The sequence below is a fragment of the Elgaria multicarinata genome, chromosome 7 (genome assembly GCF_023053635.1).
Source record: "Elgaria multicarinata webbii isolate HBS135686 ecotype San Diego chromosome 7, rElgMul1.1.pri, whole genome shotgun sequence".
Classification (NCBI taxonomy): Eukaryota; Metazoa; Chordata; class Lepidosauria; order Squamata; family Anguidae; genus Elgaria; species Elgaria multicarinata.
In genome coordinates, this window is record NC_086177.1 from 108,973,269 (window position 1) to 109,000,564 (window position 27,296).

A 27,296-nucleotide genomic window follows, 5' to 3' on the forward strand; every position below is an offset into this window, starting at 1 on the left:
GATTTTAGGCTATCAACTGCGTTTCTTTTGATTAAATCGCTTACAGTCCACATAATGCAAAACCCTGCACAAAGTGCTTTTGGGGAGGAGGTTATGAATTAAGCTGACAAGTTATTTATGAGCACGCTCAATTGGGAAAATAAAACTACAATGAAATTAACAGAGTTACAAGAAGAGATGAAAGACATCAGGGAGATATGTTTGCACAGAAGTTTATTTATTTATTTATTTATTTATTTATTTTATTACATTTATATACCGCCCCACAGCCGAAGCTCCCTGGGCGGTTTACAACAATTAAAAATAGTAAACATTAAAAGTATACAAAATTTAAAAAACATAAAAACAGTATAAAAACAACAGTAGCCATTTAAAAACAACAATTCTGGGGTCCATTAAAAACAAACTTAACGTTGTTAAATGCTGTTAAAATGCCTGGGAGAAGAGAAAAGTCTTGACCTGGCGCCGAAAAGATAACAATGTTGGCGCCAGGCGAGCCTCATCGGGAAGATCATTCCACAGTCGGGGGGCAACCACTGAGAAGGCCCTCTCCCTTGTTGCCATCCTCCAAGCTTCCCTCGGAGTAAGCACTCGGAGGAGGACCTTAGATGTTGAGTGCAGTGTACGGGTAGGTTCATGTCGGGAGAGGCGTTCCATCAGGTATTGCGGTCCCAAGCCATGTAGGGCTTTATAGGTTAAAACCAGCACCTTGAATTGGGCTCGGAAATATAGGCAGCCAATGCAAGCGGGCCAGAATCGGTGTTATATGCTCAAACCTCCCTGTTCCAGCTATCAATCTGGCCGCCGCATTTTGCACAAGCTGCAGCTTCCGGACCATCTTCAAAGGCTGCCCCATGTAGAGGGCGTTGCAGTAATCTAATTTGGAAGTTACCAAAGTATGGACAACTGAAGCTAGGTTATCCCTGTCCAGATAGGGGCGTAGCTGGGCCACCAACCGGAGTTGGTAGAAAGCACTCCGTGCCACCGAGGCCACCTGAGCCTGTGTTTGATGCACTGGAATGACACATTCTGATTGCGTGAGAATGTTTAATTCAAAAAAACTTTTGTTACTATCTTACATTTTTGAAATTGGTTCCTCTCCCGCCCCCATCATTATCCTCCTGTACTGTAAGTGTTATATAAACAAAAATATTTCTTACAATAAACGCAAGAGCTACTGGCACATGGTTTACTAGAATTAAAGCACTTACTATGAATTATTTTGTGGGACAGGCAGTACTCCACCAGTCACTTCTCACTGTGCATCATCAGAGATGCATCAGTATTTGGCTCCTGTTTGCCACCACAAACATATTCCAAGGAGCTGCACTTGGCTGCAGATCCTTGGCCCATGGCCACTGCATGATTGGAGACAAGCATTTCTTCATGATTTATGCATTTACTGCTGCAAGTTGATAGCCAAGCACCAGTAAATCCATCGTTCCATGTTGTATTTATTTATTACATTTCTATACCGCCCAATAGCCGAAGCTCTCTTGAACAAGTTCTTTCTGGAACTATAATTATAAATAAATGATAACCCCACCTTTCTTTCACCAGAGAACTCAAGGTTGCTTATATGGGGAACCCAGGTGGTCTCCCATCCAGGCACTGAGCACACCCACATCTACTTAGCTTCAGTAAGGTGGCTGTATCATGTGCCCTCAGACCATGCCCTTGGGTTTGAGACTGGCAAGGGTTTGAGACAGCGGAAATCAACAGTGCTATCATAGTTCAATCCTTCAAATCAGGCCGTTTTCAAATTACATCTGAGATACAGTACATGCTAGGTTTAGCAGAGTTGAATAGTTTGTCCTTTATATCAGCAGTGCTGAGCAGACTTCTGTAAGACACTGATCACAGTTCCCCAACAAGGGTACTTTTGGAAACTCAAACCCACCTGTTCAGGTAACTGGCATCTTTAATCAACTTAGCCTGCAGCACCAGTTTTAAAAGATGCCAGCACTGTTTGTTGTGAGCGAGTGCCGATATGAGTCATTTAATGCTCCTCTGCTCTGTCTGATTTGGACCAATGTCTGTTCTGATTAATATGCAATATACAGGCATCTAAAAAAGGCATTCTGGACTGCAACAAGGTGAACTGGTGACAAATGTCCATGCTTCTGTTTACTGTCTTGCCTTCCCCTCGGAAGCGAATTTTAGAAATTCAATGTTTGGTCTGTTATCTTCACCTATTACCTGTGGTTCACCAGTGAGACCAACCATTTCTTTTTCCTGGTCAGACTATGCACAAATGCACAGGTTCAAGCCTTGCAGGATAAAGCTGTCATTGGCAACTCATCACGATGGTACATATTACCTTCAGTACTGGTGATACTGAATTATCACTAAAGCTAGTAGCAGCACCCAGGATACCAGTACCTAGATGCTTCAGTATTTGGAACTGGTAGATGTTGGAGTTGTATCACCATGAAAGAAATACTAATGCATAATGATACAGAAATATCTGTAATAGGGAAGGTCAGAACTAATTTACACCTTTTTAACGTAAGGTGTTGACAGAAGAGATGTCTGTCCAGTAGAAATAAATTCAGTAAACTCCTAAGCTCCAGGAACAGATGAATACAGCAATTTCATTCAACACCAAACCAAATCTCAGGGGAGTGACGCAATGCAGCCTAATAAGATTCCAGTCTTTTGCTTTCCTAGCAAAAAGATCTCCTGCAAGCCTAGCCATACAGGGAGCAACAGAAAGGCCTAAACAGAAATAAATATAAGGAGTAGCTGAAGAGTTCCATTCTATTTAGGCGGAGGACTTTTCAGTTCAGGCTGAAGACCAATCATGCAAATGATGAGAACAGCCTATCAACGCCTTTTAGTCATGATGTCTATAAGAAACCTATAGGTTCAAAGACAGTATGACGGTGACTATCAATTTCCGGGGTGGTGGGAGAACAGCAGGAGATACCCATTGCATCCCTGCCTTGCTTGTGGACTTCCTGGAGGCATCTAGTTGGGCTATTGTGGAAAGCAGGATGCTGGACTAGATAGATCTTTGGTCTAACCTGAAGTGCTCTTAGTGCACTGGGATCCTGGCCAAGTGAACTGTTCAGTATTTATTCCAACCAGAGACCAATATGAGGTTGGTAAACCCCGATTCATCAAGACTGTACAAGTGAAATTGACCCAGGATACCACCAACAGAATACCGGTTTGTTTCTGGGCAGGATTCAAAGTGCTGGTTATGACCTTTTATGCTCTATATGTCTTGGGATCAGGCTATCACAAAGACTGCCTTCTCCCATATGAGCCTACCTGGATCTTAAGGAGAGGACTTTCGTGTGATACTGCCGCCTTTGGTAGCAACGTGAGAGAGGGCCTACTTAGTGGCTGCTTCCAGACAGTGTAACTCGCTGCTGAGGGAGGCCAAGTTTGCTCCCTCTCTGCTGTCGTTCCACCGGCAGGCAAAGACCTCTCTATTCAAACAGGCTTTTGATGTGCAAGTGGATCTGTTGGGTTGGATGCTGGTTTTGCTCTGTTACTGCTGTGTTTTTGCTGTGGTTTAATGCATTTTGTTATTATTGTTTTGATGTAGTTTTATTTATGACTGTAAGCTGCCCTTGAGTGCCATTTTTCTTGGTAGAAAAGTGGGGTACAACTAAAACAAATATACTAATGACTGGAGTGGGTCTCCACTATAATTTTGTATGGAAGGGGACACAGTTATAGGAGTAAGGGTTGGGGAATACATAAAGCAGTATGACTGAATTGCCTCCTCGCCATCGCAGTGGGCATTGGAGTTAATTTCATCTTCTTTTCAGTGTTCCTAGTTAGCTATCAACACCCTTTCCTACATGCCAATCTGATATTTGCTGCTCTAGCATTTTGCAATAACCTGAAAAGGTGATAAGATTTCAAATACAACTGTAGTATCATGTCTGTTCATATCTATCTACAGATAAGGGAAGCAAGTAATTTTCATAATCTGTCTTGATACCAGGCAAAGGTTAGCACGTTTAGTCATATCATATGCTAATTATTGATTACAAGGACAAATATTTAAGCAAGGCTCTCTGTGTTAGTGACCCCTTTATAAGAGACCCTAACTTTAAAAACATAGCCTGCGTGATCAGTAGAAGGCCCCACAAGACAGAGAGTCATCAAAAAATAAGGAAAATGTTTTTAAATTGTTGGTTGTTTTATTATGCTCTTCATGGTTTTAATTTTTGTGAACTGCCCAGAGAGCTATTGGGTGGTACAGAAATGAAATGAATCCATGCACTCCTGCAATTGTGGCTTATGACCTGCTCATGCTTCTCTTGATGGCTCTGCGCTCTAGTGCCATGGTATTCCTTGGCATAAATTGGTCACATTCCTCTGTGCCATTGCTCTGACATCATTAAGAGGCTTGACAGCTTTAGCCTGAAGTAACTTAGCACTCAGGAGGCTTTAAGAAGCCGAATTCCAACATCTACAACAACCTACATGGAACACCCTTGCAAACCTGGTACCAAGGTATTTCAACTTGCAGGTTTGTTTGTGCATTTTAACGGCACACCCAGGCTGGTCTAATTCTGACGGTTGGCCGTGCCATTTTAATACAGTTAAAATGAGAGCCAGTGTGGTGTAGTGGCTAGAGTGTCGGACTGGGAGTCGGGAGATCTGGGTTCTAGTCCCCACTCGGCCATGGAAACCCACTGGGTGACTTTGGGCCAGTCACAGACTCTCAGCCCAACCCACCTAACAGGGTTGTTGTTGTGAGGATAAAGTGGAGAGGAGGATTATGTAGGCCGCCTTGGGTTCCTTGCAGGAAAAAAGGCAGGATATAAATGCAGTAATAAATAAAATAAATAAAATAAATACTTCCAAATCCCGTAAACTAGCCTTACTGGGGACCTCATCCTGTGCTCGTGCAAGAAAGACAGATAAGGCATAGATTTAGTTTGGTCCCTGGAACAGCATGAAAGAAAAGGTGCCAGCTTTTCCTTTGGGCACTTACTACGCACCAAGCAATGTATTACAGCACATAGGCCAGGAAGTGGCAACTGCCCCATCATATGGTGTAATGCAGATAGTCACCCCGTTGTCTATCCCTTGAAGAAACTGCAAGATAGCAACAGCCACACATCTTTCCTGCTCCACAAAAGACAAAGCCAGAGCTGTCTCCTGGTTCATTAGCCCCTTCCTTTTCAATTAGCACTTTCTTTTTCTAAGTGGTAAGTGTGACTTCCTATTCATGAGCAACTTTTGTGGTCAATGGAACAGGTGAGGCAGACACCCTGACTACACCCATCTGACAAATCAGAATGAAAAGGCTTAGTTTAGCTTGTCTCCTTACCACCTCTTTGATCAACCAAGGCTGCTGAATAATGAAGGCATCACCTACATGGAATGAGCACCTTCCTCTAACCGAAAACAAGGAAGTCTTGCAGCATATTAAAGACTAACTGACAAATTATGTGCAAAACAAAGGGCAGGATCCAATGGCACCCTACTGCCAGTGGACAGCACCACAGGTTCCTGGTGTGCACACATGGCCCCGACTGCTAGCAGCAGTGATGTAGCGTTTCCGGGGCTGGCCCACAAATGACCCGGAACACAAGTTTCTGGAAGGGGCAGGTCACACCTTCCGGAAATGTCATTTGGGGGCTTGCCCCTGGAAGGGTTACATCACTGCCGAGGAGGGCCACACATCTAGCAGTAGGACACCATTGGTTCCTACTCGAAGAGTCTTGAAGGACCTTAAAGTCTAACACATTTATTCTGGCATAAACCTTCATGGATTATAGTCCATTTCATCAGGTGCATGGAGTATTATGGAGAGTTACAGTTTTGGGGTGGCTTTTTTTACACATATGGTGTGTGTGTGTGTGTGTGTGTGTGTGTGTGTGTGTGTGGCCAGGGCCGGTGCTACCATAGAGGCCACTCAGGCGGCCGCCTAGAGCGCCAAGCTAAGAGGGGCGTCGGGCACAGCGCAGCACTCATGCGTGTTGGCTGTGAGCCGGCCTGGCCCGAGGATTCAGCTGGGCCTGGGTGGGTGAGATGGCGCCCTGTGCCTGCCCAGCTGAAGCGAAGCCAGGGACGCTGGGGTGGGGGTGGGGGTGGGGCGGCTCCACATTTGGACTTCTGGAACCCACCAGGAAAAGAGAGAGAGAGAATGTATGGGTGAATAGGGTGCATAGGGTCTTTGAGTGAATGCATGTGTTCATGCGTGTTTGTTTGGTGTGAGTGATGCTGACTGTGTGTGTGCGCGTGTGTGTGAGTTGGGGGGATTATTTGGAGGTGACATTCCTATTAAATAATGCATTTTAGACCCATAGACATCCTTTCCAATTTGTTTGCTATAATTGGCATGACGTATTTCTTGCATTTTAAAATAAATTTAGCAGTTTCAAGTTTTGTGCTTATTTTTTCCAGGAAACATATGTTGCCATTTTGGGGGGGTGGGTGGGAGGGTGGGTGAAAGTAGCTCACCTTGCCTAGGGCGCAAAATAGTCTGGCACCAGCCCTGTGTGTGGCAGAGGGTGGAGGAGAGAAGAACTGCAAACAAAAGGAAATCCAACACAGAAAGTATTGATGGTGACAATCACATTATTAACAGTGGCCATTTACATTGCAGCTGTTGCTGATAACTAACATCCTGGCACTAGGTAAATTAACACATATAATATGATTAAAATGCAATTCAACATATTGATAAATTCCAACTCAGCAGTCTCTCGCTCTGATCTCCCTTTGAAGTCCCTTTGTTCTATAATGGCCACTTTAAGATCTGTGATAAGAGTGTCCTGGGAGGCTGAAGTGATCTCTCATTGGTTTCTCAATACTGCCATTTCTGATGTCAGATTTTTTTTCCCCTGAAGGTACTGGCCTGTTTGCCCTATGTAGAATGCAGAAGGACTTACTGACAGAAGATGGCATATATCACATTGGAAGATGAGATAAGATGCATCATGTGTTATCCCGATGGAATGGACTGCAGTTATGCCATAATAAATCTGTTAAGCCTTTAAGGTGCTACAAGGCTCTTTGTTGATTTTCCTGCTAAAGACTTACACAGCTACCCACTCTGGAAATTCTTCTAATGCTTAAGTGTACGTTAGAACATTTTGTACAGCTTGTTCTATTTTCAAAGTACCTGCCTGTTTTTCCTTCATCCCATTATTATATTCTATAATAAATATTTATCTTCCAAATGGGATCTGAGGTTTAGTTATTGAGTTTCTGACAGTCCCCATGGTAAAGCCCTCCTCCCATCTGCCTAGACCACTTGAGTCACATTTCTGGGTTTTAAGCCACAGGGAAATAAAAAGTGAGAGGGTGGGGCTGGGGTTTGACCAATTGGAGACTGGGAACTTGAGTGGCAGCTCCTCTCACATCCAAGGAAAGGTGCCTCACATTGGGAGAAACACACATGCTCCCAACTTGGGCCAACCTAGTGTGTGTGCGTGCGCTGATTGCCTAAAAAAGGTGGAGGGAATGTTGCCAGTGGTTTGCCTTAAAAGATTGATGCTGGAACGGGGTGCTGACCTTCTGTCACATATGCCTATAAAGTTTGCAGAGAATAGAGAATTATCCGAGAGATGCTATCTTTCTGCATATAATATTTCAGGCATCATCCATGGGAGCAATACTCTCATATCACTGGAGCCCTCTTTTGTGTCCTTGCTGGCACTGCCAGCTTGTAATGTGAGAGTACTTGCATCATGGCCCATTTTCTTAGTTTGAAAGGAGTGCATGCCGCTTTTACTCACTGGATGTTAACATGCACAGCGTCTCTCTCAACTAACCCTTTTTGAATGCAAAGAGTAATAATTGATCCTTATTTCTAGATGTGCACACAGCAGCACAGATTGATAAAGGTGCCAGGGCATGCGTATTTTATGTCTTGTTTGTCATGGATCTTCCACAAAAGATGGTGGCACAGTTCTCAATGTGCTCAGAACGATTACTGAAGAAAGTGACCAATTCTCACCACCATCACACAAAAAAGCATAAGCTATCTTGTCCTGGAGCTGCAAGCCCCAAGCAATTAGGCATTCACATAGAAAGTAACTAGGAATAATAAATAAATAAGGTAACTGGTAGCAATAGAGAAGACACAAGCAAGTTAACAATGAATTCTGGGTAACTGGCAGAAAAAATGATGGTCAAGTTGACCTGGATGATGATGATGGTGGTGGTGGTGGTGGTATTATTATTATTATTATTATTATTATTATTATTATTATTATTAGTATCCCGCCTTTTGCCTAACACTGGCCTAAAGGTGGCTGAAAGAAAAAATGCTGGGTTAAAGCCCTATCATTTGGGCCAAAAAGTTATTTGAGTGAATGAACAGCTGTGAGACTGTATTATTTGAGGTCAAAACTGTACTTAAAGTTTTCACTTATCAATTAATGACCAAGAATTATTGTGTAAGGTCTACACATCAAAAAGCTTGATATACAGATAAATATCTAAGTTTTTTTCTAGGCAAGTTTAATTGGAAATTTTATTTAAGGAGCTATCTTCCCAAAGGCGTAATCCAAAATAGATCTTATCTAGCCTAAAAGTTATATGTATAAGCCTTTTTTTGGTATGTGGTTTTTTTTTTTTAGGAATGCTTAATAACAATGAAATAATTAAGACGGTGAGCCCTCATTCATGGGACCATAGATAATATCAGCTAAGAAGTCATGTCTACACAAAAAAAGGTATCAATATGTGCAGATTTTAGAATGTCAGAGCTTCTTATTAGAAGCTTGCCAGGGTTGTGTACCTGTCAGCTGAATAGCTTATTCAGTATTGAATGGGGAACTTGGTACTTAGAATGAGAAATCTCCTTTTTAAGGTGTTAGGACCAGGAATCTTTAGCAAATTCTATTTCCTGTTAACTTATAAAGATCTAGGGATCTTTAGCAAAGTTCTGCTTAACAACAAGAAACGTTCTTATGTTATTTTATGCAGGTTATATTTTGATGTGATATTACCCTAACCCTATTTCTAATAAAAGTGAAAAATGGATCAAAAAGATTTCCCTTTACTAATTCTTGTTAGTTCAAAACCAAAATTGAATCTACCTAAACATTTTTTTAGTGTACACTTTGTTTGAAGTCTATTGATCAGCTATGGGTACTTAATTGGCAGCCAAAAGCTTCCTAAACATTGGAAATATAGATTGAGGACACTCAGCAAAGACTCAAATCTGTAACAGCCTGATGGCTTGTTTCTTATTGCACAAGATAGCTGCTCACAGAGGCTGGCAATTAAGGGCTCTCATGTCACGCAGAGTCAATTACAGAAAAGGAAAGTAATTATCAGTTATTTTATGCTGGCAAGACAGTAAAAGTCCCCAAAAAATCCAAACCTAGTAATTTTTATTAAAAGACTAAGCATTCTCAAACAACATTATTGAAAGCAAGCCATTGGGTGGCCATTTTTACCTGTCATTCAAGCAGTCTAGGCATTAACACAGCTGGCTTCCCTTCCTCAAGCAGTGTAAACGGAGAGGCACAGTAAAGAGTTTTACACAGGCAACTTCTATAGTGATGAGACCGACAAACCTCAGGGCATCTTAAATGCAAAAGGAGGAAACAATCAGCTTATACAGGGCTCATGATAATTTAGAGATAACCCAACAAACACCCCTCTCCATCTATTCAAGCAGTTTAAGATTTTGCTGCCCGGTATTTCCAACACAGGCTGCCTGTTACATCTCTGTATGATCCTGTGTCCTGGCCTTGCCTCCTTTCCCAGCCTTCTCCAGCAATCACGCTGGTTTGCATCGGGTGTAATTGGATAATCAAATTGCTTCCAACGCAGAGATCCAACAGAGTTATCTACTCAAAGGAGCTTCCCTGCTGCATCTCTGTATAAGTCACTGCTCTGGGCATGCCAACTGCCAGTAAAAAAATAAATGCCTAGATGAGCAACTCATGCAGAAACATAGGCTGATGGGCTCCTCTGAAGGCAGCTAATTCTTATACACTCTAAGAGCAGAGTGTCTTTTCTTCTAATTAAAAAAATAGCACGCTGCAGCTATCAGAGGTGTGTGGAACATTGCACAAGCATTCACTGCACTCAAATCGTAAGCAGGCAGTAAAATACCCCAAAAAACCCTAGAGGCAAATTTTGTAAGTGGCAACGTCTGTTTTGAAGATGGATATTATAACGACCCTTCAAGGCATTTTTTTCTGGCAACCCCAACTGATGTAATTCCACTAAATCGAGAGAAGGTGACCCAAACCCCCCGAATGTAGCAGCAAGGCAAACACGTGCGTTTTAACCTTTCCATATAAGCTACGCTGTAAGAGGATAAGCATGGTAGGAATACTGCAGGCAGATAACTATTTCAAATCATCTTTAAAAGACTGATGATATGCAACAAATAACCATCAGTGATACTGCAAAGAATTCAAGGCTTCAAGCCAATGTTTTCAAATCCACTGTCAAATGTGCATAAAACCTCTGCATTACCCATAAGCTATCCAATTGGGGGAAAACAGAAGTTTAACTTACAAAAAACAACCTCTCATTTTGTGCAGAGGGTTTCACACAAATAAGATAAAACAAGGTGGCTGGTTTTTCCAGATACCTGATAACATTAGCAAATGTGGTCACAGTTTGGGTATTTACTGCCCTGGAAATTGCCCACCCCAAAGTTGAAAGACTCTTTTTTAAAGTAAGATTCATTCCCTTGAGATGCCGTTACCTGCTTTCCCCTCACAGCAAACAGGCATTGGTGCAGATCTTCAATCTCTTGCACTGAGCCTTGGCATAAATGTTGCCATTTGTCTATGCCTTTAAATCTTCCAAAAATTGTAAGCAAAAAAATGCTGCCTTTGCAGGTCAAGTCTGGCCAAAGCAACCGTCAAAAGGGAGTGGCCTTTACAAAATATTCCAGGCAAAAATGCTCTCAGATGTGGCTGAACCTTCCTTCACAGAAGTGCCAGTAATTCTTTCCTGTATTAATTTTCCAATTTGCTAGAATGCCAACTCAAAATGATTTTCATCTCATCCAAGCAGTCAAATATCCTGCTTTACTTTAGCTAAACAGAAGACTTTCTGCTTCTGTAGGTGTGTATGGAGGGGGAAATCACTATTACCTTGAGCCCAGTTTCAAAGGAAAGTAGGAAGAGACATAGGTTTACTTCTTCCAGAAGATACTCATTTCAGTAACACAATATAGCCAAGGTTGGCTTGCCATTGTGGCTCTGTGGTAGCCTTAGGCCAGTTACTCCTTGGATTAGTCAAGAGGTTCTGCAAATGTAGGGGTCGATGGGTTTTCCTAGGTTTGCCCCCCCCCAGACTACATTTCGGTTCCTGCTGCTGTGCCCAACTCGATCTGCCAGTTTGCGGATTTTGCAGGAATCTGTGATTTTTGCAAATTCACAGCCAAATTTGGACAACATTTTGGCTGAATTTGCACAAATGACAGCTGTGATGTGCAGAAATGGCTCAGAAATTTGCGCAAATTGCAGAACCTCCCTTCCAAATGCGCAAAAAAAGTTCCCAGAGTTCGGAGAACAGCCTGCAGCTGGGATTGCAGACAGAAAGCCAGCTACATCGAGCCAAAAAATAACTGGACTTCAAAGCCTAATGCTGGGAATCTTGAAATCTACACAGAAGGGGAAAAGGAAGGTTGGGAGAAAGGGTTGTGAATGTGTGTTCCAAAGAGACGCATGCATATGTAAAACCTTGGCGAGCCAGAGTTGGGACAGACTAAAGGGATGGGGGGAGAATGTGGTTCAGAAGATGCACTCTGTGTGTGGCATGTGTCCTAAGGCTCCATTCCTCCTCCCCAGTGAAACTTTTATGGGTCCTCACTTATGGGTCATTCTTTGTTTTGAACATAATTTCAGAAGTTGCTTTGTGGCAGCTCTACTCCCGATGCAGTTTGGGTTTTTACCTCTGGCAAGCTAACTGTAGCCACTTTCTATTTCGGAATCTCAATAGCGTTTGCCATTTAGCTGCAAAGGAAGGAAAGGAACCTCTCGTGCAAGCACTGAGTCATTACTGACTCTTGGAGGGATGCCAGCTTTTGCTGACGTTTTCTTGGCAGGCCTTATAGCGGGGTGGTTTGCCGTTGCCTTCCCCGGCTGTGATTACCTTTCCCCCAGCTAACTGGGTACTCATTTTACCGATCTCGGGAGGATGGAAGGCTGAGTCAACCCAAGCCGGCTGCCTGAAACCAGCTTCCGCTGGGATCGAACTCAGGCCGTGGGGAGAGTTTCAGCTGCAGAAACGGCTGCTTTACCGCTCTGTGCCACATGAGGCAAACCAATGCATTTATTTATTTACTTATTATTACATTTATATCCCGCCTTTTTCCCTCTAAGGAACCCAAGGCGGCATACATAATCCTCCTCCTCTCCATGTTATCCTCACAACAACAACCTTGTGAGGTAGGTTGGGCTCTGAGAGTCTGTGACTGGCCCAAAGTCACCCAGTGGGTTTCCATGGCCGAGTGGGGACTAGAACCCGGATCTCCCGACTCCCAGTCCAGCACCTTAGCCACTACACCACACTGGTATCACCAACTTTCAATTATTCTAGTGAGCAATTAGCACACATGCCTGTTCTGAAAATATGTGAACTAGAAACTTATATTACTTAAACAAAGTTGTTGTTGTTTTCCTGTGGAGATTTTCACCAATCCATCCTGCTCAGCACAAGAACTTTTTCTATTGGGAGGGTGCCATGAGCAGCATCTTCAGTCCTCCTTGCCATGAGCACAACTGTGGGTCAAGGAGGGGACCAGAATGATGCTTGCCAGCTACATTGGAACTAGCAGATGCTACAGATTCAAAGAGACTGGAGGGTGAACTGGACTAAGCTGTCAGCAGACCAAAGTAGTGACAAGCAATGAATCCCAATTCTTGATGGGAAAACTGCAAAATCACATTAAACTTTGATTATAGTTAAGCAGCAGAAGAGGAGTTGATACTCTTGCCTTATAGCTTTACCTTTAATAGGGTTTGCACAGCCTCCAGGATTTAATAATCAGGGACTCATTAAAAGTATTCTACATCTGATGGCTTTCTGATGAAACATGCATTATAATCTCGTGCATTGGCCAATCTTGTGCACTACATTTAGCATTTGCAACTGAGTGCATGAAGGAAACTATCCAGGCAAGCGCTGTCAGAAAATACTGGCTGAGGAGGCTTACAGTCCATTTTTCTCTTGGCAAACAGTTTGCATGGGATTATAACGGAGACTCGTAAAACAGCAAATGAGTTTTGTTGAGGACGTGGCAGGCTGAAGGCAGCGGCCAACTCAATGGCCTGTTTTGGACCTAACAGTAGGCCTCTGAAACCTGTCTTATCATGACGTGTGAACTGGGCCAAAAGAGCCTTTTATAGGCGACTCAAAAATGAATTTAGATACATCCTTGAAGCATACTCTAGTCACCTCTTGATTTTTTTGGTTCATTAATGTCCTCTTGCATCTCAGAACTACACAAACACTCTGGATCTTGAGTAACTGAAGTCTCCAACACTGTTTATTTTTGCTCATGTCAACAAAGAATATAGCAGAAGCCCTTCTTACCTACCTACCACCAAGAGCAGCAAGACTGATGGGTAAGAGGGAAAGGGCCTTTTCAAAGGTGGCCCCGCACCTCTAAGGTCCGCTTCCATCAGGGGGTCGTCACACCCTCTCTTTACAGATCTTCAGGAAGGCTCTGAAAACCCGCCTGTTTCTGCTAGCCTTTCCATAGTCTTTGGGCTGCAGGTTTTACTTGTGTTATCTGTTTCTAATTGTATTTTATTGAATATTTGTTTAACTGGTGTTTTTTTTTACTGTATTATTTTATTTTAATTTTCCACATCATTTTAAGTGGGTTCGGCTCTTAAAAGCAGTCTAGAAACCATTTGGAATAGGTAAGTTATATTGTCTCCTAAATTCCACACAAACTGTATCTGACTGAAATATTATTTATTTTCATAGAATCATAGAATAGCAGAGCTGAAAGGGGCCTACAAGGCCATCGAGTCCAACCCCCTGCTCAATGCAGGAATCCACCCTAAAGCATCCCCGACAGATGCTTGTCCAGCTGCCTCTTGAAGGCCTCTAGTGTGGGAGAGCCCACAACCTCCCTAGGTAACTGATTCCATTGTCGCACTGCTCTAACAGTCAGGAAGTTTTTCCTGATGTCCAGCTGGAATCTGGCTTCCTTTAACTTGAGTCCATTATTCTGTGTCCTGCACTCTGGGAGGATCGAGAAGAGATCCTGGCCCTCCTCTGTGTGACAACCTTTTAAGTATTTGAAGAGTGCTATCATGTCTCCCCTCCATCTTCTCTTCTCCAGGCTAAACATGCCCAGTTCTTTCAGTCTCTCTTCATAGGGCTTTGTTTCCAGACCCCTTAAACATCTGTATCCCACCCTATAACACTAGGATCTCAGGGCAGAGTACAGATGAAACCATACAATATAAAACAATAAATATACGCAGCTAAAAACAAATTAAACCACGAATCAAATTAAAATATGTCTGACTTAAAGCACAACCGTAAACAGGACCCAAGTTAATTTTTGCCTTTGGGACCCAACAGAAATCTATTGCTGACCTTGAAGTAGAACTCTGGTCATAAAATGTGCTACTGTATGTACTAAAAGTTTACTCGCCCGCCAGACATCACAAGGGCCATTTCTGTTGCCTTTCAATGGTTATACAACAATGAAGTACAGCTGGGAGGGGTGGGGGGAATCCTAGCAGGCATTGTTACAGTGTAATTGTTATTTGTTAATGCAAAGTGGAGGCGTGAGCCACAGTTGTCTGAACTAACAACTTCCTCTATTGCCTTGTTTGAAACATAAAGGCGACGGGTGCCAAACCATGTGATTCCCAACACTGCAATGCAGAGCAGTGAGCAGTTTGCAGAATTCTCCCACTATATGTCACCGCACCATGAAGCCAGTTTTGGGGGAACTGAACAGCGACCAGCTCAACTACTTAGGAACCATTTGAGATTCTACACAAATAATGCCACAGGAAATGTAAATAAGATCTGGATCAGACTGATTTTTTTTTTTTGCCGTGTCCCAAGGGCCCTGCTAAAATTCTTAACGTTTTATGCTAAGCCAGGAGCATAACATTTGAATATCACGAGACATTTCGTTGGGTTTAGCGTGGAGGTAATATGTCCCAACTGGACTTCAGATAACGGCACAGAATATAAATACACAAGCTGGAAAAAGTCTTGACATTCACTGCAGCCACCTCCTCCTTCCCTGTAGAGACACATACGTTTGGGGGATGTTGTATGTCACACAACTAAGTAGCCAGCAACATACATGTATAGCGTAGCTGACAGGTATAGACATAGGAGCACTAAAGCGCTCTGGAAAAGAGCTTTAGTGTGGTAAGTTCATAAAATCTGATCAAAGTTAATTTTATTTATTTATTTATTTATTACATTTTTATACCGCCCAATAGCCGAAGCTCTCTGGGCGGTTCACAAAAATTAAAACCATAATAAAACAACCAACAGGTTAAAAGCACAAATACAAAATACAGTATAAAAAGCACAACCAGGATAAGAACCACGCAGCAAAATTGATATAAAATTAAAATACAGAGTTAAAACAGTAAAATTGAATTAGTTAACTAGTTCAACTGGTTATATCTCGATCCTATGCTCATCTCCAAGCTTTCCAGTGATTTATTTATTTATTTTTTACACTTATATACCGCTCCCATAGCCAGGGCTCTCTGGGCGGTTTACAGAAATTCTAAAATTGAGATAAAAACGAGTATACAAAATTTAAAACTCTAAAACACAGAACATACACACATAAAACATTAAAAACCATTAAAAAAAACCTAAACATGTGGGTGATTAAGATGTGCCACCATATGCCTGGGCAAAGAGGAAAGTCTTAACCTGGCGCCGGAAAGATAGCAGCGTTGGTGCCAGGCGAGCCTCGCTAATCACTCGTCAGTGATTAAAAGGTTACACATTTGAAGAAAGCTAAATGTGGAATTCACCCTCTCATTTGACAATATTGAACATGGGAAACCTGTTTCCAGAAGAAACAAGACTACATTTACTACCACCTGTTGTAAGTTATAATGGGGAGGCGGCACAGGTAGAGCACGTGATTATTTTTATTATTGTTTCTTACATTTTTATACCGCCCAATAGCCAAAGCTCTCTGCATATCCATATGCAGAGAACCAGTTTCAAAATGGCACCTTCAGCTGAAGTATTTCTGATAGCAGGCCCAAAGACTGCAAGGTATTTAAAGAAGCTCTACCACATGGACTGACTATAATGGGTAATAAGATCCCCGACCTGTTTTTGCATAAGGCAGATTCTTAAATCAGCTCTTATCATCATCATCATCATCATCATCATCATCATCATCATCATCATCATTATTATATTCCACCTTTTCCCCTCTTACAAGGAACCTAAGGTGGTGTACATGAGCCTCCTCCCCTCCATTTTATTCTCACATCAACCCTGCAAAGTACGTTAGGCTGAGAATTGGCAACGGCCCGAAAGAGCTTCGTGGCCAAGTAGGGATTAGAACCCGGAACTCCTGAGTCCCAGACCAACACTCTCACCACTACACCACACTGACCCTTCCTCCCCGCCATCACAAAACCTTCAAACACATGTCTAACTCAGGGGTGGGCAACTGGACTGGTGGGAGTTGCACACCAAAACATCTATAGGGCCACAAATTGCCCACCCTTGATGTAAGAATTTACTACCACCTGTTGTAGGTTATAATGGGGAGGGCGGCACAGGTAGAGCACATGTGCTTCCTTGAAATCTCTTTTCAAAGTTGGTTCTGGATCTTGAAGCAGGACCTAGAATTAAATTGGCCGAAGTGGAGACCACCTCCTGGTAATGCATACAGGTTCCTCGATAATTATTTCTGCAGCCAGCCACAGCTTGCCCCCATACCTTTTGGGGTTATAGGGTAAGACTGCTAGGTCACAGAATGGGACTCCAAGCACCTCTTACCTTGGTACCTTCATGAGCAACTGGACCTACATGAATAAATGCACAGCTCTGTGTTTACATATCACTTGAACATTATTGGGATTATATATTGTAGCCTCTGCTTCCCGCCATCTCCCAATCTCAGGGCTCACATTTCCCTTTCCTTGCATTAATTCAGTTAATTATTAGAGCATTAACCTAAAGGCATCATAAAACCCAAGGCACATTATACAGGGGAATTTAGTTTTCCCAACAGGCAAGAATTACGACTAGTTCTGGATGTCCTGGAATCAAATAAGATTGTGTTTGTGTCAGTGAAAGCCTTTTCAAAGATTCCAGCCAACCTTCTGGAATCGCATTGCTAATTCCACACCATGCTAAGATATCATATTTTATTACTAGTGGATCCTCCCATTTTAATTTTTTTACTTTACTGAGAGAGAAAAGCAAGCAAGCAAAGATTCTATCAAGACAACATCAGACTTATTTTGCTTTCTCGTTCAAATGGTGCATACTTTGAATAACTTTTTTTGTTTTAAGTTATACTTTTGAGTGAGAGGGTTCACAAAGTTGTGAAGCAGCCAGCAATCTCCCAATTTTTGGTGAACCCCCTTTGGGATCACATGGACTTCCTGACTGTTAGAGCAGTACAACAATGGAACCAATGACCTGGGGAGGTGGTGGGCTCTCCCATACTAGAGGCATTCAAGAGGCATCTGGAAGCCATCTCTCAGGGATGCTTTAAAGTGGATTCCAGCATTGAGCAGGGGGTTGGACTTGATGGCCTTATAGGCTCCTTCTAACTCTACTATGCTATGATTCTATGGCTTTTGGGTCTACCAGCTCTCCTACCCACAATCACAGAGGGAATTCCAGAACACTCACAACATCCCAAAAACAGCTGAACTGAATCAGACCAAGGGTCCATCTAATCCAGCGTTCTGTCTACCACCATGGCCAGGCAAATGCCTCTGGGAAACTCACAGGAAGAGCGCAAGGGAAACAAATAGCTCCGGCTATTGGGCGGTATAGAAATGTAATAAACAAATAAATAAATAAATAAACCTTTGATAGGTAAGAGGCTGGGAGGGAGGCTGGGAGGGAGGCTGGGAGGGAGGGAGGAAACCAAGGCAAAGGGGTAGAGGGGAGAGAAAAAGCAAGGCTAGAAAGGGAGAGAAAAAAGACTGCCCTAATATTTTTCAAGGTTTTTTAAAACAAAAATTTGAAGGGCAGGAGGGAAGAGCTTTGTAGACACTGTTGGAGGTGCCCCAGGCACTATGGTGCCCATAGGCTCATCCTTGGGTACCTCTGCTGTCTTGCATTGTTTTATCTGAAAGTTGGCCCAGTTATGTTTTTTTAACTGAAAAGTGGCATAGCAACTCTTAAAATAACAACACTGGCCAAGCTCAAAGCCTCAGCACCGATCCCTTACATCCCCCCTCAAAATATTTGATTCTAGTGCTCTAGGTTAGGTTTACATAGGCCCAGAGAATGGAGGGAGGCTGGGCACTGTAAGAAACCTGGATGGGAAACCATCTGGGAACTATCTATTAGAAGCTCTGACCTAGAAAGGAAGAACAGGGTAAGCAAGTGGATTAAAGTCCTCTAGTACTAGTGATGTAGGAACATAGGAACCTGCCATACCAAGTCAGACCATTGGTACAATTAGCTCAGGATTGTCTGCGCTGGGGTCCACCATGGCTCCAGAGCAGGGGTCTTTTCCAACCCCACCTAGAGATGACAGGAACTGAAGCTGGAATCTTTTGAAAGCCAAGCACATGCTCTATCACTGAGCCTTCTCTCATTCCTGTATCGCATAACACACACACATTGCCAGAGCAACGGTTTATCTATGGGGTTCCCCACTTCAAAGTCAATGGCCATAGCTAGATGGGGCTTTATCCCGGGGCGAACCCTGGGATCGTCCCTGTGCATCCACACGACGCACAGGGGATCCCGGGATCAGGGAGGGATTATCCCTCTCTTGCCCCAGGATCTCGCCCTCCACTTTGGCCCCGTTTTTTCTGCCCGAGACCACGGAACGTGTGGCCCATTGCCACGGAGCCGGGAGCCACGCACGGGGTGCAGCGCTCCTCAGGGTAGGGTGGGGGGAGTGGGGAAAATAAATTAAATTAAAAAAACACTTACCTTTTGCGCATGAGCATTCGTGCGCTGCTCCCCCTTTTAAAAAAAACGGTGGGCGCGATGCCTTTCCTTCTGAGGTCATCGTGTGTAAAGGGAGGAGGGATCTCGCGTTAAACACAATGCGAGATCTTCCGTCCTCCATAACAGGATAGCAGGTAGGTCTAGCTAAGGCCAATGTATTACGTCACTTATACATTATAAGATAAAGTCATTCTTCACCCCTCCAACTCCCATGCATCCACTCACCAGTTGCTACTGACAGCATACACAAAATCACGAAACGTGGAGGCAATTGCTGCTTCACCCAAACAAAATTAAACCCATTCGTTTATAGCGGCATAGAAGACTGAAGACCCCCCCTCCCAAACCAGTAAATAGATGGGGGCTTCTTTATGCAAAAGGCTAATCTTTTTTTCCCTTTTCTTTCTTTCTTGAGAGGCATAATACGAAGCATGGGCATTCCTGCATTGATTTTCAATTTCACGAAAACATGTAGTAAGAAATGCTGCAGTGCACACGTGGCTGACCCAGTTTCAAAACAGCAGTCTGTGAGAAATAACCACATCTTGGATTCTGCAAGAACGAAATCTGTAGCACTCCATGAATAGCTGCTACGGGTTTCTAAAAGGCATTTGTCATGTCTCAGAGGCTTAGTGGCCAGAAACACTAAAGAAAAATCTGATTTTTAACCTATATAGGTAACACACACACCCAGGAGTCCAAGCAGGTTTGCTTTAACTTACTGCCTCCACGTTCTCATTTAAAATATGCTGTTAAAATGCTAATCCTGTGCAAAGAATCCTGCCGCAACCGCATGGTTAATTTTCAGGTTACAGCACAGTTTTAAATTAGATCTAGTCCCAACTGAAAGCACCAACTATTTCTGCTCCCCAAACACCCACAGCCCTTTTGGAATGTCACGCACTGCGAAGGAGCATGAGAGAGTCAAAACATCGCTTAGCACAAAATGCCACGGTAGCGAACCCGGGGAAAGCAGAAGCAGTTTGATCTCAAACTGTGCATGTAGATGATATAGAAGCGAAGCAGTGAACAATGAAGTTGTTACACAGGAGAACTGGGAATTTTAAAACGAGCAAATGCCACTTTCAAGGAGGAGACCCCGTAGAGTTTTCGCCACGCCCCATTGCTCACTGCTCTAGGTGAAAAGTGCTTGTACGGCCTTTATGACAGTGTACCTGGGGACAAGCATGACGGTATATTTGCCCCTCGATGTTTCAAGTGCATGTCTTGAATGAAAGAAGACTGTTAGGCTTTTGAACTTAGCTCCACCCAAGGCCACAAACCTTAGAGCATTCACACTATTTATGATAACTCGGCATGAGGAGGAGAAAATAATCAAGAGCCCCTTACTATTTAGGGGCCTGACAATTTTGTATGTCTTCTCAAAGGGCATGTCAAGATAGGAAGTGAGATAAAGGCTCAGTTCAGACAATACTGTTCTGAACGGTGGTTTTAGAACTTCACAGTGGAGTTTTTACACCACCATTGAGAAATGTGTTGTCTCGAGGGAAAACTCCACCCCACGGTGGAGTTTTTTTTTTTAGAAAACACTCCATGCTGAATATCCACGCTGTGCAGAGGAGTGTTCCTGCACAACCATTGTGTTGTATGTTGTGTGGAGGGCTCCATTGAGTTTCCTGTTGTGTTGAGTGGACTTTTCCCACTGGCTACAGAGTTCTCTGGCAAGAGCGGCGAAAGGAGCAGGTGCCGCTCTAAGAGAGCTGCCGGGATGTGTTTTTTTCCCCCCCAGCAATGGCTGATGGGGGAGGACTGCGGTGGGTGGGGAGAGGGTGGAGGAACTGTCAATCAAACATCGTGATGGATTTTACTCTACTCCACAGTAGCCCACAGTCACGCAACGGTGAAGTTAGAACATGTTGGGTGGTGAGTACACCCTACAAACTCGGCCGTTGAGTGGAGTTTTCACACTGTGTAGAGAAACGTGTTATCTGAACTAGCCATGTTGATTAAATAGTCCATGGTAGACTAAATAGTCCACCATTGACTACTGTGTCGTTTGTCAAGAAAAAAACAATTCCATGGTTGTCTATTTTCTAGAAGTAACCAATGCAAATATTCAACCACCCACTTCCTTGTTTCTATGGGCTCGCCGGGGAAGGAGGCAGTGGCACGGAGCAATCTCATCTCCTGAAAGGGGATGATATCACTCCGTGCTGCTGCCACCTCCTTCTCTGGCGGACAGATCACCTCCCCTGTCTGTAGAGGAGACCCATCCTCCAATTGTTGCTACGGCGGCGGCCACAGCACATTTTCCTTCGCGGCTGCCACTGTAGCAAGGAGGAGGCAGGAGCATCTCTTTTCCCCCTCCCCACGGAATGGCGGCACCCCAATAAGGTAAGCAGGAACTAGCGCCACCATTTGGTGGGGAGGGTGGAGGGAGCACTAGCCAACCCTGCCTTTATGGCCTACTTCACGGATGATTTATTAGCATGTCACCCAAGTGCGACATGTGAATAGTCATCTGTGGAGTGGACTATAAAAGACAGGGTTGGCTATTGCGTTGTCTGAATGTGGCCAAATTAATACCAATTACTGGGGAATAAAACTGCTCTCTGGCAAACCATTCTGCCTGGGCATTTTCAAGACATTCACCACTAAGCCCTTAACTCTGGGAAAGTGACACATTGGCTTTTACTTCTCTTTAACACCATGATCAAACTTCACCAGGTGCTTCTGGTGCTCCTTTGATGCTTTGGGAAGAGCATTTATAGAAGAGCTGGCCTGGCGAACCTTTAACCTTCTCTACACCAAGCAGCCACCATTGTTTTCAAGGTATGAATTTGTCCTCCCAATGAAAACAAGAATGTGGGAGGATAGAAGCAGAAAAGAAGACAGGAGAAAAACAATGATTGAAGGAGGAATGGCTAAAATTTCCCGATAAATAAAGAATATATTTGAAATTTACAATGCATCAAATATAGGCTTCATTTGTGATTAAATGCTAAGATTTGCAATTCGTCCCTCAAGTTATTTTTCTCATATGGAATGACTTGGCACCTGGTGTACCTCAAGCAACCAACTGTTCTTCTGAAAAGCATCATGTATGCTGATGGTGCAGAATAATCTTTTAGGGGAGCTATGGAAAAATGAGAATCTCTAAACTAATATAACAGCACTCTAAGCAGTTGTCAAACATAGGTGGCTGTTTTAAAAACTTAGGGAGGCTCTTAACAGCCAACCTTATGTGTTGGTCTGCTAATATTAGATTAAGGTACACTATTAGATCAAGACTGCTATACTTAATTTAAAATACAGAATAGGTGGATTAAGCTCATTTTTGTTTTGTGCTAGAAGTCAGCTCTGATAGCTCTCCTTCCTTACTCCATTCTGAAAAAGCAAAAGTCCCCAACAAGACATTTTGTAAAAACAGAACCACAAAACCATCTCTCTTGGAGAAGAAACTATACAAGCACCACTTCAGCCTTTGTTTTGGATGCAAGCCACCAACTTGTGATCTAGTTCTATTGGCTATTATCTAGAAATCCAGATGCACAACAAAGTATATCCCGCAAGATGTGAAGGAACAGAAGCTTATGGGCATTTTCACATACAGCACTAAAATCACTTGCTGCCATTTCCTAGGCTAAGATCTATTTAAGAATAGGAGCATTGTTTCCTCCACATTCTATCCTCCACAAACGCTCATGCCAGCTTCCAAATAGCATGGGATGCATGCAAAGGCAAGTCGGAGAATGCTAAAAGTGAAATGGAAAGGTCCTCAGCTCAACTCATACTGCCTCCGTCCATTCACTGGACTGCCTTTGGCCAAGCACCATCTCAGGCTGACAGATTCTCAGCCACTGACCTACCTTAAAAGGCTTGGCTGTAAAAGTTACCCAGATTGTATGTAAATACTCTGCAACACTAAACATCACGTATTGTCCTGGATGTTCGAGATGCTTATTTTCATTCTGTGTGACACCTGTGACAACATGTGCGTAGGACGCCCACAACGCTGAGAAACACAGCTACGGGCATAAGACCAGTGTAGGCCTAGCATTTCAAACTCCTCTGCAATAATTAAGGATACGTCTGTCGGCCCATTCTCCCTGTCCCCCACTCCACCCTTTTCCTTGTTGCCATAACCATTGTTAATCATTAGGCACAATTTACCCTTAACCAGAATCTGAGACCAGCTTCAAACCTTGCAGTACTTTTCTTCTTTGGCCAAACTGGTGAGAACAGTCCGAACGTGCTTTTGTTTGCACAGTTTGAAATCCAACAGCAGACACCAAGCATTTCTGACAAGAGGCCTATTGATGCAAAACCCTTTTGTCTAGGGGCCGTGTAGCTTTTGACACCATTTCCCAATAATCGTTTCCCCTCTCCACGTGTATTAAATACTGCCTTTGGCACCAGACAAGTTACTAAGCCCTAATCCCAAGCACTTTTTGCTAGAAAAACTTTGAGTCATTTCCTTTCTGCTTCCTCTTGCATCCTGCCTGTAGCCTCTCCATCAGATAAGTAACTGGCAAAGCACAGACATAGAATGGAAGAAGGTATAGAGGGCATGAGAAAAGGGCAGGTAGGAAAAAAACTGGCATGACTGCAAGACAAGCGGCCCCAGCAGCGGTGAGAGACAGGATACATTAACGTCTTAGAAAACACTGATTGCACGTGGGGTTTTTTTCATGGTCTCAGCCAAACTGACACAGATTTATCTACTGTTTGTGAAGTGCAGATGTCTTACTCTGGAACTGTACATAGCACTTCATAACATTCAGTCATCAGAACATCAGAAGTGTCCTGCTGGATCAGACCAATGGTCCATCTACCACAGTGGCCAACCAGCCTTCAGCCAGGGACCAACAAGGCAGGACATGGTGCAACAGCACCCTCCCACCTATATTCCCCAGCAACTGGTGCATACAGGCTTACTGCCTCGAATACTGGAGATAGCACACAACCATCTGGGCTAGTAGTCATTGATAGCCTTCGCCTCCAGGGATTTATCCAACCTCATAGAATCATAGAATCATAGAATAGCAGAGTTGGAAGGGGCCTACAAGGCCATCGAGTCCAACCCCCTGCTCAATGCAGGAATCCACCCTAAAGCATCCCTGACAGATGGTTGCCCAGCTGCCTCTTGAAGGCCTCCAGTGTGGGAGAGCCCACAACCTCCCTAGGTAGCTGATTCCACTGTCGCACTGCTCTAACAGTCAGGAAGTTTTTCCTGATGTCCAGCCGGAATCTGGCTTCCTTTAACTTGAGCCCGTTATTCCGTGTCCTGCACTCTGGGAGAATCGAGAAGAGATCCTGGCCCTCCTCTGTGTGACAACCTTTTAAGTATTTGAAGAGTGCTCTCATGTCTCCCCTCAATCTTCTCTTCTCCAGGCTAAACATGCCCAGTTCTTTCAGTCTCTCTTCATAGGGCTTTGTTTCTAGACCTCTGATCATCCTCGTTGCCCTCTTCTGAACACGCTCCAGCTTGTCTGCGTCCTTCTTGAATTGTGGAGCCCAGAACTGGACGCAATACTCTAGATGAGGCCTAACCAGGGCCGAATAGAGAGGAACCAGTACCTCACGTGATTTGGAAGCTATACTTCTATTAATGCAGCCCAAAATAGCATTTGCCTTTCTTGCAGCCATATCACACTGTTGGCTCATATTCAGCTTGTGATCTACAACAATTCCAAGATCTTTCTCATTTGTAGTATTGCTGAGCCAAGTGTCCCCCATCTTGTAACTGTGCATTTGGTTTCTATTCCCTAAATGTAGAACTTGGCCTCCTTTTAAAGCCATCCAAATAGGTGGCCATCTCTACAACTTTTGGTAGAGAGTTCCATAATTTAACTATGTGCTGTGCAAAGAAGTACTTCCTTTTATTTGTCCTGGATCTCCCACCAATCAGCTTCATGGGATGACCCTGGGTCCTAGTATTTTGAGAGAGGGAGAAAAATGTCTCCCTATTCACATTCTCCATACCATACATAATTTTGTACACCACTATCAGGTCTCCTCTTGGCCTCTTTTTTCCCAAGCTAAACAATCCCAGTTGATGCAACCTTCCCTCAAAGGACAGATGCTCCAGCCCCTTGACCATTTTAGTGGCCCTTTTCTGCATTCCCCACCCCAGCTCTATAATATCCTTTTTAGGTGTGGTGACCAGAACTGTACAAGTATTTTAAGTGTGGTCGCACCATAGATTTGTATAAGGGCAGTATGATACTGGCAGTTTTATTCTCAATTCCTTTTCTTATAATGCCTAACATGGAGTTTGACTTAATTACAGCGGCTGCACACTGGGTGGACACTTTCATCCATCTGTCCACCACAATCCCAAGATCTCTTTCTTGTTTGGTCACCGTCAGCTCAGATCCCATTAGGTTATACTTGAAGTTGGGGTTTTTTTTGCTCCAACGTGCATCACCTTACGCTTGCTTACATTGAAACGCATCTGCCATTTGGATGCCCACTCTCCCAGTTTGGAGAGATCCCTTTGGAGCTCTTCACAATCCCTTTGTGTTTTAAGCCTTAAATAATTTGGTGCCGTCGGCAAACTTGGCCACTTCACTGCTCACTCCTAATTCCAGATCATTTATGAGTACGTTGAAAAGAATTGGTTCCAATACCGATCCCTGTGGGACCCCACTATTTACTTCCCTTCATCGGGAGAATTGACCATTTATTTCTACTCTGTTTTCTGTTCTCCAACCAATTGCTGATCCATAAGAGGACTTCTCCTCTTTTTCCATGACTGCTAAGTTTGTTCAGGAGTCTTTGGTGAGGGACTTTATCAAAAGCTTTTTATTTTGGTCTTTACTTCTAATTGATATTGTAGTTTCAAACTTTTAAACGTTTGTATCGTATCTTATGTTGCATTTGATGTTTTTAATTGTTGTGAACCACCCAGAGAGCTTCCGCTATTGGGCAGTGCAGAAATGCAATAAAATACATAAATAAATAAATTCTAGGACAGACTAGGACCATAACTACCAGCAACAGTATAGGAGTATTTCTGCAAAGATATTCTCATGCTTAAAACGAACCAAATGTGGAAATGTTCATCTCTCTTGCTATCATCAAGTCAATTCCTGGATCATGACCATCAGCCTTGCATAGTAAACATTAATCTGGGAAGCATATCCTGGTTAGTGAGATGTTCATATGCATTTTCTCAAAAGGCTTCTTCAGTTCAAGGCTGTACTGCACTAAGGTACCAGCTTGCTTGCCATTTTGTGTCCCTGCTCCACTGCTGTAAAAGAAGTACACACAGGACAGCCGTGGATACTGGGAAGGGCAGGGAGAAAACAGTAAGCCTGGGATGGGGAACACCGTCCAGATATTGTTCGATGACAACCCCCATCATCCTTCACTACTGGCTACCACCAGATGCGAAGTGAAGACCAACAACATCTGGAGGGCCACACACTCCCCATCCCTGCAATAAGGACTCAACAAGTTTCACCAGCTCCTTTCTGTCCTGCGGGGAGAATGCACACGGCATGCATTTTCATGTACGTTCGAATGGCTTAGAGCTCAATGTTGATCATTACTAGCTTATATTTTTAGCTGTGGCTAGCCTTTTAATCTCCTGACGTAGAATCTCACATGGCACCGAATGCTGACAGGAGATAGATCAGGTTTGCTCTGAGCAGCTCGGCAGCTATTTATGCAGCTGTAAGCTAGCTAATCACCAAGCCCGATGCTAACATCTGAGGATATGCAAAGGTTGAACATCATCGTTATTGAAAGAGGATGTGCAAGGAACTTCTCCAACACCATGCTACTATAGGTCGCCTCTATATTTTTTCCCTTGTGATGAGATAATTGACCAACAGGTGCTACCTCTTGTAAAGAAGGGACTGTCCCTGTTTGCATCGCAACTTCTCAGCCTTGTGTTAACAGAAAAGCTTAGAGCCCCTTCACCATCAGAAGCTGATCAAAAGGTGTTCCCCTTGCCCCTTCTGCATCTCATGCTAAGAGCCAACGAGGTATTGAAGGCGCCTACAGGAACAGGCCAAATCTGGTCCACTGGCTTTCTGCTTTACAGCAGTGGAGTGGGACACAAAATGGCCAACCAGATGCCTCTCGAAAGTGCCCCACAAACAGGCGTCACCTGTTTATATCCCAGCATTAGGTTCACATTCAAGAGGCAGCTGGACAACCACCTGTCAGGGATGCTTTAGGGTGGATTCCTGCATTGAGCAGGGGGTTGGACTCGATGGCCTTGTAGGCCCCTTCCAACTCTGCTATTCTATGATTCA

The 27,296-nt window shown here is 43.6% G+C and overlaps 1 protein-coding gene across 1 annotated transcript in view; it reads right to left on the bottom strand.

Annotated features, from left to right (window-relative positions):
• The window catches only part of SLC45A4 (solute carrier family 45 member 4), a 113,540-nt gene that overhangs the window by 60,166 nt on the left and 26,078 nt on the right, over nucleotides 1-27,296 (bottom strand). The window contains exon 2 of the mRNA XM_063131184.1: nucleotides 9,387-9,516. The gene's annotated coding sequence lies outside the window, so the exon portion shown is untranslated. The remainder of the gene's footprint in view (nucleotides 1-9,386; nucleotides 9,517-27,296) is intronic.